Source organism: Amblyomma mixtum, chromosome 3, assembly GCF_055824585.1.
Source record: "Amblyomma mixtum isolate Tamu chromosome 3, ASM5582458v1, whole genome shotgun sequence".
NCBI classification, from domain to species: domain Eukaryota; kingdom Metazoa; phylum Arthropoda; class Arachnida; order Ixodida; family Ixodidae; genus Amblyomma; species Amblyomma mixtum.
In genome coordinates, this window is record NC_143014.1 from 317840239 (window position 1) to 317855371 (window position 15133).

The following is a 15133-nucleotide window of genomic DNA, read 5'->3' on the forward strand; positions in this document are numbered from 1 at the left end:
TCCACACCACATTCTCGAAGTCTATTGGCAGTTCGTTGCCCAGCTTCTGTGCTTAATGTCGGTAGCCCCTCGCCTACCCTATTGGAAAAAAAGGCAACGAAGGAAATATTGGAAACCAACACTGGAAACCTTGGTGGATTATGGTAATGGAAAATACATTGGAATGACTGGGCACGTTGGAATGACTGGGCACGTTGGAATGACTGGGCACGTTGGAATGATTGGGCACGTTGGAATGATTGGGTACATTGGAATGTTTGGGTACATTGGAATGACTGGGAGATGTTGGGGCAGGGGCCATGCGGCAATGTTATGTCTGTCGCAATGAGACAGCAAATTTCAAAATAGATGAAGCTCCTACAGCCAGTTTTATTTTGTGTTCATGCTACCCTTGCTCTTCTTTAGCCACTTGTCAATGCAGCTGGGCCCCATGAAACAGCCTTGTTGATGTACCACCGATGCATGAGGGCTTGGGAAAACTGGGCGATGCACTCTGCAGAAAAGATTGAAATGAAGAATTAGGATCCACAAGTTTTTATTCTTGCCAGTATTAGAGTGCTAAAAAAGTAAACTCCGTATTGTGGCCACAGGAATAAAGTGAACCTAAATCAAGAACCACTGAAGCTATTCGCACTCAAAAAGAAAAATAATTTGAGGTTCTTATTCAATAAATAATATGCTCGTCATTAAGTACCATCATCAGCAGCATAACTAGCACCACTGCAAGACAAAGGCCTCTCCTATATCCCTAAACATAAGCCTGACGTGTGCCATAATGAGCAAAATAAAAAAAAGCCATCGTTTGTTGTCCTCTGAAGGCTTTTATTGGGGTATTAATGAGAGGGACAATATAAAGGTAATATCAGAAGGGTGACTGCAGTAGCACAGCTGAGATGTCGCAGACGATACACTAAGAAAAGAGGCATACAATCCATTGATACATCAGTTGCAAAAAATAAAAACTGCAGCAAACAAAAGGTAAAACAAACCAGTGTCAATGCTCCAAGCGATATCACTTATTTCCATAATTTTGAGTGACCACATGCAATGAAAATGTGGTGAGGTAGCCAATTTATTCTTCAATGGGAACAGGAAAAATTTCTTGATTTAGTGGTGATGGCATCCTGGTCTGAAGCGGGGCAGCAACATTTAACAATAAGTTGTGGAAAAGTATTGTAGAGTATATGAAACACACCTAAACGAGCGATTTCCCCTTTTAAGCAGTGATCTCTGGTGGTAAAATGAGATGACTGATTACACATATGCTGTACCAAGTGTCGCTGTTGGATTAAAGGGAGTTGGTGGCGTAGCTTCAAACAGTTTGGTGCAAAATTGAAAGAGCTAGGGAATACTTCAGTTTGGAATCAATAAAATATTTATGCATAAACTGCGCAGCACGGCAAGAGCAGACAGATCATGACATCTCCTGATAAACCCGAGTGCCCTTGTGGTGCCAGCAGCATGTATCGTGACATGCTCCAAGTATGTGGGGCTGCATCTGGTTAAGGTTTCTCCATACCATTAACCCTAGAGGTGGGAAAGGAGGTCAATACGTTGTGACAAAACAATGCAGACAAGACAAGGACAACGAAGGAATAAATACGATGGCATGAGTGCTGACTGTCGCCAATGTGTATTGGAAATCACGTCAAAATATATACACTGTGGCCTAAAAAAACAACGAACAAAGGGCACCTTGTGTCAACCACATTGCATGAGTTGAAAACAAAACAAAAACTGACAAAGAAGCATTTAAGAGCATGAACTCTTCCTTAGGAAGCGATAAAGAAGGTGTGCTAACACAGTGATTGCGGTTTTTTTTTTAATTTCAGCGGCCTCGATTATCTCACGCACAAACTTTTCTGTGTCTGTCAGGCAAAATGCAGAACATGAATTCCGGTTCACAGCGTTTAGGATCTGGCAAACAATTGCAATTGCGACAGTGAATCATCAAAGTTCTCCCGCAAGCTTTGTTCACATCGTCGTGGTGGTCTTTTAAACCTCTCAGTGACACACTTGCCTGCTTTCCCAGTGTAAACATAGCCGCATTTCAAGGCGTTCGAACACACTATGTCTTCTGTGCAGTGCGCGAAGAGACTCTGATGGATAATCTCGGTTGACTACAGGTAATGAAACTTCATAGGTTTAGAAAAACAATATCAACGCCAACTCGACTGCCTATTTAACCGGTGCGACCAATTGTGGATGTAGGGAACAGGTACATACTGTAATGTGGAAACTCGCACAGTTAGCGTGGACGGGCACAGTTCTTGTCCCAGTGGTGCCGCTCAGCAGGCCAGCGTTCGCAAGCGCAAAACCCGAACTTCGTCGGCTTCGCCTATCTTCTTCCTCGCCTTCGTCGGCGCTAGCTGCTTGGGCATCGAACTCCAACTCTCTTCCTTACAATACCCCCGGGGTGAAGAGGCGCCATCCTGGCGGCCTAAGGGCACGAGACGATGGCTGGGTCGTAGTAGGGCTTCCGGCGGTCTAAGTGCACAATTGCGGGCGCTTTTCTGACGGTGCTGATCGTGAGAAGTAAAGGAACGGGCGAGTTGACGGCATTCTTCGGCATGCGCAGCGGCTTCAGAGACGGTTGTAAAGTCGGACGAATCGGGGCGGTAAGGGAGTATGGTGTCCATGATGGAGGAAGGCTCGCGTCCGTAGAGAAGAAAATACGGGGAAAAACCAGTAGTGGCTTGCGTTGCAGAGTTGTAAGCGTATGTAACGAAAGGTAGAACGCGGTCCCAGTTGGAGTGATCGGTAGAAACGTACTTGGCCATCATGTCGCCGAGGGTCCGGTTAAAGCGTTCGGTCATGCCGTTCGTCTGTGGATGGTACGAAGACGTCGTGCGATGAACGATATGACACTCCCGAAGAAGGGCTTCCACTACGCCGGACAAGAAGACGCGACCCCGATCGCTGAGCAATTCCTGAGGCGCACCGTGACGAAGAATGATATTCTGTAGTATGAAACCGGCTACGTCAGAGGCCGTCGCAGCTGGCAACGGGGCAGTTTCCGCATAGCGCGTGAGATGATCAATGGCGACGATGATCCAGCGGTTCCCGGCGGCAGTGCTGGGAAGAGGGCCATAAAGGTCGATTCCAACACGGTCGAATGGTCGGGCCGGACACGGTAACGGTTGCAGAGGAGCAGGTGAGTGCGGTGGCGGGTTTTTGCGGCGCTGACATTCCTGACAAGAGCGTATGTACTGGCGGACAAAACGGTACATACCCCGCCAATAATACCGAAGACGCAGGCGGGTAAAAGTTTTCAGCACACCGGCAGGAGCACATTGCGGGTCGTCGTGATAACTGGCACAAATGGCGGAGCGGAGATGCCTGGGGATCACGAGCAGCCATTTGCGACCGTCGGGGAGGTAATTCCGACGGTACAGCAGCTGGTCACGCACGACAAAGTGATGAGCTTGACGACGGAGCGCTCGAGAAGGGAGGCGGGCTGATCGGTTGTCTAAGAAATCCAGAAGAGAAGTAATCCAAGGATCCTTGCGCTGCTCAGAAGCCATATCAATAGTGTCAAGAGAAGGTGTCAGGCCGGAAATAGATGGCGGGTCAGGCTCAGAGGTCACAGGGGAGCGCGAGAGAGCGTCGGCGTCGGAGTGTTTACGACCGGAACGATAAATGACCCGAATGTCGTAATCTTGTAAACGCAGAGCCCAACGAGCGAGGCGGCCAGATGGATCTTTGAGTGACGACAGCCAACAAAGGGCATGGTGATCGGTAATGACATCGAACGGGCGCCCATATAAGTAAGGACGAAATTTTGCGATCGCCCAAATAATCGCCAAACATTCTTTTTCTGTGACGGAATAGTTAGTCTCCGCTTTTGTGAGCGCACGGCTGGCGTAGGCAACGACGTACTCATTGAAACCAGGTTTCCGCTGAGCTAGAACGGCACCGAGACCAATGCCGCTGGCGTCTGTGTGCAGTTCTGTAGGCGCGGAAGGGTCGAAATGGCGCAAGATCGGAGGAGAGGTGAGGAGCTGGCGCAGTGTTGCAAAAGCTTCGTCACATGCAGGGGACCAAGCCGACAGGTCGTGGCTACCAGCGAGAAGTTGCGTCAGCGGGGCGATAACGGCAGCAAAATTCTTGACGAACCGGCGAAAGTAAGAACAAAGGCCAAAAAAGCTTCTGAGTTCTTTCAGGGATGTGGGCTTCGGGAAATCAGCAACTGCACGGAGCTTGGCAGGGTCCGGGAGCTTGGCTGACTATCCTTGGACACGACGTGGCCTAGGATAGTCAGCTGTCGAGCGCCGAAGCGACACTTTTTCAAGTTCAGCTGCAGGCCAGCGTCACTGAGGCAGCGAAGAACACTCTCCAGGCGAAGAAGATGAGACGCAAAATTCTGGGAGAAGATGACAACATCGTCCAAGTAGCAGAGGCATGTCTGCCATTTAAGCCCACGGAGGATGTTGTCCATCATACGCTCAAAAGTGGCAGGCGCATTGCACAGACCGAAGGGCATCACATTAAATTCATACAGCCCATCAGGCTGATAAAAGCTGTTTTCGGGCGATCGACGTCGGCCATCGGCACCTGCCAGTACCCAGAGCGCAGATCCAACGAAGAAAAGTACTCCGCTCCCTGCAGGCAATCCAGCGCGTCATCTATACGAGGCAGTGGGTAGACGTCCTTCCGAGTAATTTTGTTTAGCCGGCGGTAGTCTACGCAGAATCGACTGGAGCCGTCCTTTTTCTTGACGAGCACGACTGGAGAAGCCCACGGGCTGTGAGAGGGCTGGAGCACGCCGCGGTTCAGCATGTCGGTCACCTGTTCATCAATGATGCGGCGCTCGGCGGAGGAGACGCGATAGGGGCGTTGGCGCAAAGGTCCATGGGTGCCAGTGTCGATATGGTGGCGAACCGCGGTTGCACCACCCAACGGTGCTTGAGGAGAGTCGAAGGATGTGCGGAACCGCTGCAGCAAAGCGATGAGCTGGGCGCGTTGGTGACGTGGTAGAGCGGCATCGACAGAATGGGAAAACATATCCGGGGAGGACGGGTCGGCGACGTCGGCGGGAGGGGTGAGGGCGTTGATGTCATGGGTGTCAGGGTCATCAAGGACAGGAGAAGCGTCGTCGAGATCGATGACATCAACTGTGCCAAGCGATTCTCCCCGATGTAAAGTGGTGGGGAAAGGCAACGGGTTCGCGACGTACAGAGCGCCACAACCACCAGAAAGGGTGAGCACGGCATGAGGGAGCAAAACAGACTTGCGGTGCGCACAAAGAGGAGAGGGTGAATAAAGAACAGTATCGTCAGAGAGGGCAGCACAGGTCAGCGGCACAAGAGCAGAAGAGAAAGCTGGCAAGTCGACGTCGTCAGCGGCGAGAATAGGCGCGGCGGTAACAGGGGAGGCGTCCACAAGAGCATCACACAGCGGCGACAAATCAATTTGAGCACGTGCACAGTCAATGATGGCGCGATGCGCGGACAGAAAGTCCCACCCGAGGATGATGTCATGAGAGGAGCGGGCGAGAACGAAGAACTCAATGGTGTAGGAGAGACCTTGAATGACGAGGCGGGCAGTGCACGCTGCGAGAGTGCGAATGGGGTCAGCGCTGGCGGTCCGAAGCGAAAGGTCAGAAAGCGGCGTCATCACTTTTTTTAATTTGCGGCACAAGTTGCGGCTAATGATGGACACGGCAGCACCAGTGTCAATAAGCGCGTCAACAGGAAGACCTTCAACGATCACTTCAATAACGTTCATAGGAGCGGCGATAGGGCTTGAGACGGTCGTTGACGGCGCAGTTCTTGCCTCCGGAACTGCGGCGCCTAGTTTTCCGCTTGAAGTGGTGGGGACCGGCGGCGCATAGGAGAGGGCGAACGGCGTCGAGGAGACGGTGACCTATGGCTTCGGTTGTAGGAGTCGGAGCGAGGCAGAGAGGGATTCGGAGGCGGCAGAGGAGAAGAGACAGGGACGGAGGGCAATGGAGCGTCGTACGTTGGCGAGCGCCCGTAGTCGTAAGGACCGGAGCCGCGCGTGCGGCACCAGCGGGCCACATGACCAGCGAGACCGCAGGCGTAGCATATCGGCCGGTTATCTGGGGTGCGCCACGGATGGATAGGGCGGGGACCGGTGCGAGTCAAAGGATGGTGAGTGCGTGGCAGCGCAGGGGCGAGTTGCTGCTGAGGGTACACGTTGACAGGTGGCGCATAAGTGGGAACAACCGGCTGAGGTCGTGGCCGGATGAGTGCTTCCGCATATGTCAGCGGTGCAGTGACGAGAGGGGGTGGATTAGTGGGCGGCAGGACCTCAGCTACCTGCTCCTGGATGACACGCTGAATTGAAGGCGACAGCGATGGCGAAGGGGCGAGTTGGGAGGTAACCAGCGATAATTGACGAGCCACCTCCTCCCGCGCAAACTGCTTGATATGCTCGAGAAGTGTCGGCTGATCGTGGGCAGGACTGCCTGCTTCCAAGCTCGAAATGGTGGCGTCCGAGCAAGTGGTACGGCGGGTGACATGTCGCTGTTTGCGGAGCTCGTCGTAGCTCTGGCACAAAGACACGACGTCGGAGATGGTTTGGGGGTCTTTAGACACCAACATTTGAAACGCATCGTCCTCAATCCCTTTCAGAATGTGTCGGATTTTGTCAGCCTCGCTCATAGATGGATTGAGCCGCTTACACAAATCAACGACGTCCTCGATATAACTTGTGAAGTTCTCGCCGTTCTGTTGGGCACGACTGCGCAGCCGTTGTTCAGCGCGAAGTTTTCGGACAGCGGGGCGGCCGAAAACGTCAGTCAGGCTGCTTTTTAGAGCCGCCCAGGTAGTAAAATCCGCCTCGTGGTTGCGGAACCATAAGTTGGCGACGTCGATCAAGTAGAAGATGACGTTCGTCAGCTTAACGACGTCATCCTATTTGTTGTATGCGCTCACGCGTTCGTAGGAGGCGAGCCAATCTTCTACGTCAGTGTCATCAGTGCCGCTGAAGATCGCCGGGTCGCGCTGACGGACGGCACCAGAACAGAGGACAGGCTGGCCAAGTTGGACCGAGGTGTCGGACGTCGTGGTAGAGCCTTGTAGCCTGGGCATCGTGGCGTAGGTCCACGGGGAGAACAAGCAGCACCTCCACCAAGTGTAATGTGGAAACTCGCACAGTTAGCATGGACGGGCACAGTTCTTGTCCCAGTGGTGCCGCTCAGCAGGCCAGCGTTCGCAAGCGCAAAACCCGAACTTCGTCGGCTTCGCCTATCTTCTTCCTCGCCTTCGTCGGCGCTAGCTGCTGGGGCATCGAACTCCAACTCTCTTCCTTACAATACAAACTTCCTTTTGGGAGTTACAGTCTCGACGGGGGCACAAAAAGAATGTTTCAACTTCAGCTTAAAGCAATCGGCTAAAGACACTGACAAAGGTTCTGAATATCCAGTAAAGGACAAACGGCATATGAGCTGGGCAAAACTGGATGTCATGGCAATCAAACAGGATTTCATTAAGGAATTTTTGAAGCAAAGGTTAGTGACACCTCGTGACCAGCTTAGACTGAACCGAAGGAAATGGTGAAAGTAGCTTGGTTTCCCTTGGCTCGTAAGCCCAACAAGCGTAGCCACCCAAGATTAAGATCCAATAAATGTAATGACATATCCTCTATAATTTCAGTGGTGATTCAAAGTGGACTGAGGCTTTGACTGAACTCCTCTCTCACCTTAGACAATGCTTCGTCAGGATTGGAGATCCTGCAATAAGCCACGTAACAGCGGCGCTAATACAGTTTTTTTTTGCAAAAACAAGCTATTCTGAAATGTAATAAAGGTGGACTGAAGGTATGAGCTTAAAAGTGCGACAAAATTATTCACCAAAACGCCTGAGACGTTTTGAATGCCACTGCTCCATTTAGGTTAATGAATTCTTCAACACATTATTGATCCTGATTGAGGGATGGCGTAATATAAATCCTTGATGTCAACATAGCACCCCATGAAACTGGTGCGAGAGTTATTGTGTAGAAACTGCGTTACTTTCTCTGCAGATCTTACACGAGAAGAGTCATCAATGCTCAGCAACTTAATTTTATGTCGCAAAGAGAAGGCGATTTGTTTCTGACAAGTTCCATTCTCTTAAACTACAACCATCAAGGAGCAGTCACCTTTATGGGTCTTTGCGGTAAAGAAGATAGCTAGACAATTTTTCTTACTGAAGTTGATGGCATTAGCCTGATGGTTAAACTCGAGATTGCTAATGTTTCTTGGCACTGGACTTTACTTTTAACAAATCAGATAGTAAGTGGCACTCAAATTCAGAATACACTGCATCTGTGGCCTTGGACTGAAAGGCGCCTTTCGATACGACCACAAAACCACCGTTTATCAGCAGTTGAAAGCAAGAGGGCCCACCCTCTTAAACACGACACAGTTCGGCTTGTGGGCAAGTTCCTAAAGAGGGTTCAAACCGTGCCACTGCATCAACACACCCCAATACACACCTGTCACACTCAGGTCTGGGCGTAGAAAAGGCAACTCGTCAAACCATGGCAAGCATCTTCACAATATTTCTCTTCGGAGGAACGGAAAATTTTGGTCCATAAGCACTTCAGGGACCAGACGAGGCAGCGACTCAAAGCTGAAGGTGTGCACCTTGTTGTCAAACTCTTGTGCCTGAAAACAAGCCAGGGAGTGGCTGGTTGACGGTGTAACGCACCGTTGACCAGGTGAAAGCCATCTGGAATGCCACTTTGCAGGCACTTTGCGCTCACTAGCCCGGAGCAGAGAAGCCAAGGCACGAGTGTCTGAAAACAAGGTGCACAATGTCGACGCTGAGTTGCTGCCTCGTCTGCTGCTTGAAGCATCTACAGGCCAAAATCTGTCATTGTTCCTTCGAAGAGGACTATTCTGGACCTGTTTGCCATACTTTGACGTCTTGCATTCCTGTGCCTAGACCTGAGCGTGACAGGTGTGTTTCAGGGGGCGTTGGTTGATGGGGTGTCGTGGTTTGAACCATGCCAGGAACTTGCCCGCAGGCTGAACTGTAACGGGTTTAAGACGGTGGGCCCTATCGCATTCAACTGCTGATAAAGTGTGGTCATGTCTAAAGGCGTCTTTCTGTCCAAGGCAACGGAGGCAGTTAATTCTGAGTTCAAGTGTCAAACGGCAGCTGATTTGTTAATAGCAATGTCGAGAGCCAAGAAACTATGTAATAATGTAAAGTTGAACCATCTGGCTAATGTATCAACTTCAGCAAGAAACTAGCAGAGGTGCCAATGAGAGGTCAAAAGACCACCGTTACGATGTGAACAAAGCTAGCAGGGGGAATCTGATGTTTCACTCTCGCGACTGCGACCGTTTGCCACATCCTGATTGCAGTGAGGCGGAATTCACGTGCTGCATTGTGCTAGACAGACACAGAAAAGTTTGTGCATGAGATGATCGAGGCCACTGAAATTGTAGAAAAAGCGCAATCAATGTGTTAACACACCTTCTTTATCGCTCCCTAAGAAAGAGTTCATGCTCTTAAATGCTTCATATTCAACTTTCGTTTTCTTTTTGACAGATCCAAAGTGAATGTTACAAGGCGCCCTTTCTTCATTCTTTTTTTAGGCCACTACGTATATATTTTGATGTGCTTTCCAATAAACCTTCTTGAAAGTCAGCACTCGCACCGTCGCATTCCTTCCTCATCTTTCTCTTCTTTGCGCTGTTTTGACACGATGAATTACAAACAAGCCCATTCATCCGTCTTGCAAAAGTCAATACAGTCAGAGTAGCTGAGATAGTTGGGGCATCCTTCTGAATAATGCAGTCATAAAGTCAAGGTTGGGACATAAAGACAAAGACTGTTATTGAATGGCTAATATTAATGTACTTTAGTAATGTGCTTGGTTTGGTTTATGGGGGTTTAACATCCCAAAGTGACTCAGGATGAGGGACGCCTTATAATTTTGCATATTGATATGCTGGGCTTCATAAGACAAGAAGTACAATAGTTTTTTAAGGCCAGCCGTATAACAGGAAGCAATGAATCTACACTAATATCAAAGAATGAAGGCTCAAGCATGAGAGTGTAGCTAAAAGGTTATAATGACAAACATGAAAAGCTTTGGAGAAATTCAAGTCGATGACACTTGCCTAAAATAAAGAATCTAAATTTGGGTGAAAATCTGTTGCGAATTCAAAAAGTTGGATTGCACATGAGTAAAGAGAATGGGAGCCGTGATGACTGGTTTAGAAATATTAGTTTGAATTATGGTGGCAAGTAATATGCGGACTCATTTCGTGCTCTAACAGTTCATGCAAAATGCACATCAATAAAATAGGAGAACAGTTTGGGGATCAGAACGGTTTCCAGCCTTAATTATTGACAGGTCAGCTTCAGGTTTTCAGGGATATAACCAAGAGGTTTGGATTGGCTAACAGTTATTGGTAAAATCTGTCTCCAGATATCCTCAGTAGTTTAAAGTATGTCAGAAGGCTTCTCACACAGCCCTCAGGTACTCGAAAGCTTGGGCTTATCAATGACTTTCGAGACATGATGAGAAGCAATGGTTAATGCAGTGAAATGGGTAACAAATAACTGATTTTTCTCAAGAAAGTGCCCACGGAATATGCTGTCAAACAAATTCCCAAGGATCCTTCAATTAAGCCCAAAATGACAGTTTATGGGTAGCGACTTTGTTATAACCATCACATACAAAAAAGAGACACCTGAAGCCCTCCTTATTCACTGAAAACAAGGGAGAATTATGAGACATCATTCCGGCACACAAAATCACACGGATGAAGAGAGTAGACTCCATGGACACCATATTTCAACTGAGGTTTATTCCACAACACAGGCTTTTTATGTGCAAAGGGGTACTAGTGATCCCTGGGGCTGAAAAGTATTTCCGCGACTAGATAACAATTATTCAGGACGGCAAAAACCAAAACACAAAAAAACATAGGGTCAAAGGTATCTTGCCACTCACATTCAACACATCGGCACGCCTATGCATCACCTACCTGGCTGACCCAAAAAACATATTTGCCTCCAGGTAATCCATTTCTTTTTCTGGAGCGCTGCAGAAGGGCTGCTGACGTAATTCTCTTTTTCAGCAGAGATACAAAAGGCTTAAAAAATTTCCCAGCCCTTTCAAGTGCTAAACTTGCACAAGGCATGTGTTTCTTTCAAAAACGCCTTGCATGCTCGCTTGTGCGAGCAAAGGCGAATGTGCTCAGCTAAATGACCTCTGCCACTTAATGAATCAGCTGTCCTGCGATGTTCAAGCAAGCGTTCATTGATGCAAGCCTCGTCTGTCTAACGTAATGTTTGCCACAGGCAAGCAGGATGCTGTACACCATTTCAACCTCATGTTTAACGAGGGGTTTGGTGTGCTTAGTTTTGTAGGCAGGCTGTTTCGTAACGTCATTTATCAGGTGGCACATGCATCCCAGCTTTCCCAAGCTGAAAATACGACATGTACATCGTTTGTCACTGGCCTTCTTGAGGCAGTGTGACACCTGATGGCAATAGGGCACAATGACAGGTCACTGTTGCGAATGTGCGTTGTCTTCCGGCTTGCGCTGCCCAGCACACTTCATATCTCGAACCTGGCTTTCTACCACTAAGGCTGCAATTTCTACTGTGAAAACTGCCTGCTCCAGTCTCCTTACTTGCGCATTGATGCTGTCACAGAGTCGTGACAGCGTCAATGCCGAAGTAAGGCGACTGGAGCAGGCAGGCAGAAAAAGAAATAGATTATCTCAACGCAAATGCGTGTTGGGTCAGCCAGGTAGGCAATGTTTAGTCACGCCAATGCATTCAACATGAGTGACAAGCTAACCTTACGCCTATGTTTTTGTTTTTGCAACCTTGAATAATTGTTACCTGGTCGAGGAAACACTTTTCAGCCACAGGGGTCACTAGTGCCACTTTGCATGTAAAAAGCTCATGTTGTGGAATCAACCTCAGTTGAAGTCTGGGGTCCATGGAGTCTACTCTCTTCGTTCATGTGTTTTTGTACACTGGAATGATGTCTGATAATTCTACCCAGAACCAATTAGCTCAGCTCTCCATGCTTAGCAAAAACAAGGCAGCAGTAATGAAACCAGTTCTCATGTGTGCACTTTTTCTTTTACATCTGCGACCTGCGATGAGTGGCATAAAAACACATATTTAAGTTAACACACATGCATCATAATGTTAATATTCGTAGTCAAATAGTATCACATAATGCAGCCAAAAACATGCAGACATTTCGCACTTCATGTACAGAATACAACGGTTAAAAGACGAGCAATATTGAATGTAAAACTTCAAATGGCCTGCAACCGGCCCATTCTGACAGCCAACTAATATTACTCATATAAACATGTAAACATATCAGGCCAGAGCTATCCAAACTGCTCCAAGCAGTAGCATCAAGGAAAATAGCAATGAAAGTAAGAGAACATTTCATGGTAACCACAAAAACAAAGCACAATGCAGTAACAACTTACAACACAGCTTTTGACTTCATCTGGTGGCCACAAAATCCATGCCATTGACTCGGACTGGAAGACAGATGTGCCACCTGCGGATACCAATTTCCCATTATCACTATGACAGGAGTACAAAAACAAGCATGCGAACTCGGTCCAACAGTGAATATCACATGAATGTAAAAAGATCACGAAAAATATACTTGCCCAAGTATACGCCTCAATACAAAGAAAAACTATCCTGTTTAAAATGCATCAGTTCCCCTAGCACTAGTAAAGGAATCTTGCTATGAGCAAAACAAATCTGTGTTCGAAAGCGTAGATAAACATCGTTATAACTGAGACAATTATTGCGTCACTTCTTTTCCTCAGAAACCAATTTTCAAGCAAAGCAGAGTGATCGAAATGCAAGATCCTATACTCTGGGTAGCCAGAAATGCTATCGGCATCATAAAAAAAAAGATGTGCACATACTGATTTAAAAATTAAATCCTGACGGCCGGAAATTAACTTTCGTTGGCAACTACAACCTGATACAGTGCTTTCTTTATAGTGGGGTTTGAATTCAGATGCGGAAAATGGGCACTGATCATATTGGAGGGTTCCGGATTAATTTAGACCACCTAGAATTTCTTAACGTGAGCTGACATCGCACAGCACAGGGGCATTCTTTTTTTCATTTCACCTAAATCGAAATGCGGCTACTGCCATCAGGATCGACCCCACGACCTAAGGTTCAACAGTCTAGGGCCAAGCAAAAACCGCGGCGAATAAAGTGTTTCAATCCCCCTCAAAGTGCTAACGCTATCTTGAAAGACAATCATACATTTTACGCACAGCCAAAGTGCCGGTCCTTGAAACGTGCGCGGTGGTGTGAACAAGCATGGGCAGAAACGCGCAGAACGAGGCATATACGAGGAGAAATCTGTGCTCAACAAAAAACAAAACGCGCAAACATGCGCATACCAAAATCATGCAAAGCTAGCGCACGCACGGTCGCATCCCCTTTGCCAAAACAAGTACCGACAGCGACAATTCTTGGCAGAGCAAGTCACCGCGGCGAGAAAAAAAGCGCCTTAAACGCTTTTTATAGCATTGAACACGAATACTGCAGCAGTACGACAGGTCACCGTTCCAGCATTATATGCTTCGGATAATGCACGAGTACTGCTTACCTTTTCAGATGATTGCGTAGTCGTGCAGAACGCTGTTCGCCTTCGTGTCACGGGCACTACACCAACCAGTGAGAGTTCAGCACGAGTGCTACGTAGCCGGCACACTCTACCACGTAGTCACACCGAAAAAAATATTCCAGGCATTATTTGGAACATTTCCACCGCGACACTGCCCGCGCGTCTTTGTGCCTGGACGCCCATCCTGGACTACACAAAGAAGCGCACAGACTGAAAAGTTAGAGACCAGAAAAATGACCCTTTCCCTCGAATACTCTACGTCGACAGCACTGCGCGATTGTGCACCCTTGTGCAAGAAGAAACACACGCAAACCACAACACAGTTCACGACGGCTCACAATCCAAGTAGCGAATTGTAGCAAGCGCCGAAGCGCGATGCACGCGACGCAGCACCCGAACCGCCATGAGGGTTATACAGAAAAACAGCTACCGGCAGCCACCTGGCGGTGACAACCAGTTTCTGTTTCGGTTTCGTTGTGAAAAAGCTTGTATCCTACTTTTTATTTTATTTTTGGTATTTTTATTGGGTATTCAGCCGTATCGGCATCCACAGAAATTGCAGCGATTGCGACCAATTACCACTGGTAGAAACGCGTGAATTAACGACCTGTTGCTTGCGCTGCGGTTGAAAAATGCATGAGTTCTCACGGCAGTATCGCTTGCTGCTTTGCTCATTCACGAAATTACATGCCGATTTCTGTTTGTATGGGGAAGTGTTTTTTTATATTGATGGGAGATCAGCAAGGCTAACAAAGTACCCAACGTAGCAGTCGTAGAGAGTAGGTTATCGTAAAAACATGGTGACGCTGTTTGATCGGCAGCACGACGTGCGAGGCGGCAGCGTTGAAACGCGCGTCGAGAGAACAACCTACATGGTATATGCTTTCTTGAGACTACAGTGAAGGTGTGCATTTTCTATAGTGGAGTTCTCTCATCCAACGTGAAAACCAAATCAATTCTTAGTATGAAATATGCTGTGTAATTTAGATCCTCATATTGTGTTTATATATATCTGCATTTCTGTTTTGAAAAACAGTGTTGTACTGGTAATTGTGTACCAAGGTGCATGTATAAGAGTGCTGTAATCAGCCTTGTCGAAATATTCTGTGTATATATTTGTATTCGTAACCCTTCTACAAAAGAATTCGCTCTGTGGCCAGCTATGTGGTTTAAAATTTGTTACTTGAAATGCACGCTCAATAAAATTTTCTGAATGAAATTGAGTGTTCGGATTCAGGCATGCAGGGCTCTGCAAACCTGCAATTTATTATTTTGTGAACAATGAAGTTAAACTTTTTCTCAAATATTTTGCTAATGATAATCTAAGCCCAAGTATATAAGTCGTTACTTTTTTAAAAAAATTTGTGAAATTGTCAAGTCAACAAATGCACGTGTAAAAAAGAGAAATTTGTCTTGCAGTTTTTATTCTAACAGCATAAAGTGCCAAGTGTACGTTTGATGGATTTGACCCACTGATATTGTTAGTGCATTGATGAGTTTCATTTTGTCAACCATATAGGCACATGCA

The 15133-nt window shown here is 47.6% G+C and overlaps 1 long non-coding RNA gene across 1 annotated transcript; it reads right to left on the reverse strand.

Annotated features, from left to right (window-relative positions):
- Nucleotides 1–372: 372 nt before the first annotated feature.
- Nucleotides 373–13974, reverse strand: LOC149355732 (uncharacterized). The gene is made up of 3 exons (XR_016289747.1): nucleotides 13588–13974; nucleotides 12431–12504; nucleotides 373–493 (listed from the first exon to the last, which is right to left on the reverse strand). It is a non-coding gene; the product is annotated as an uncharacterized LOC149355732 (long non-coding RNA).
- Nucleotides 13975–15133: the final 1159 nt, after the last annotated feature.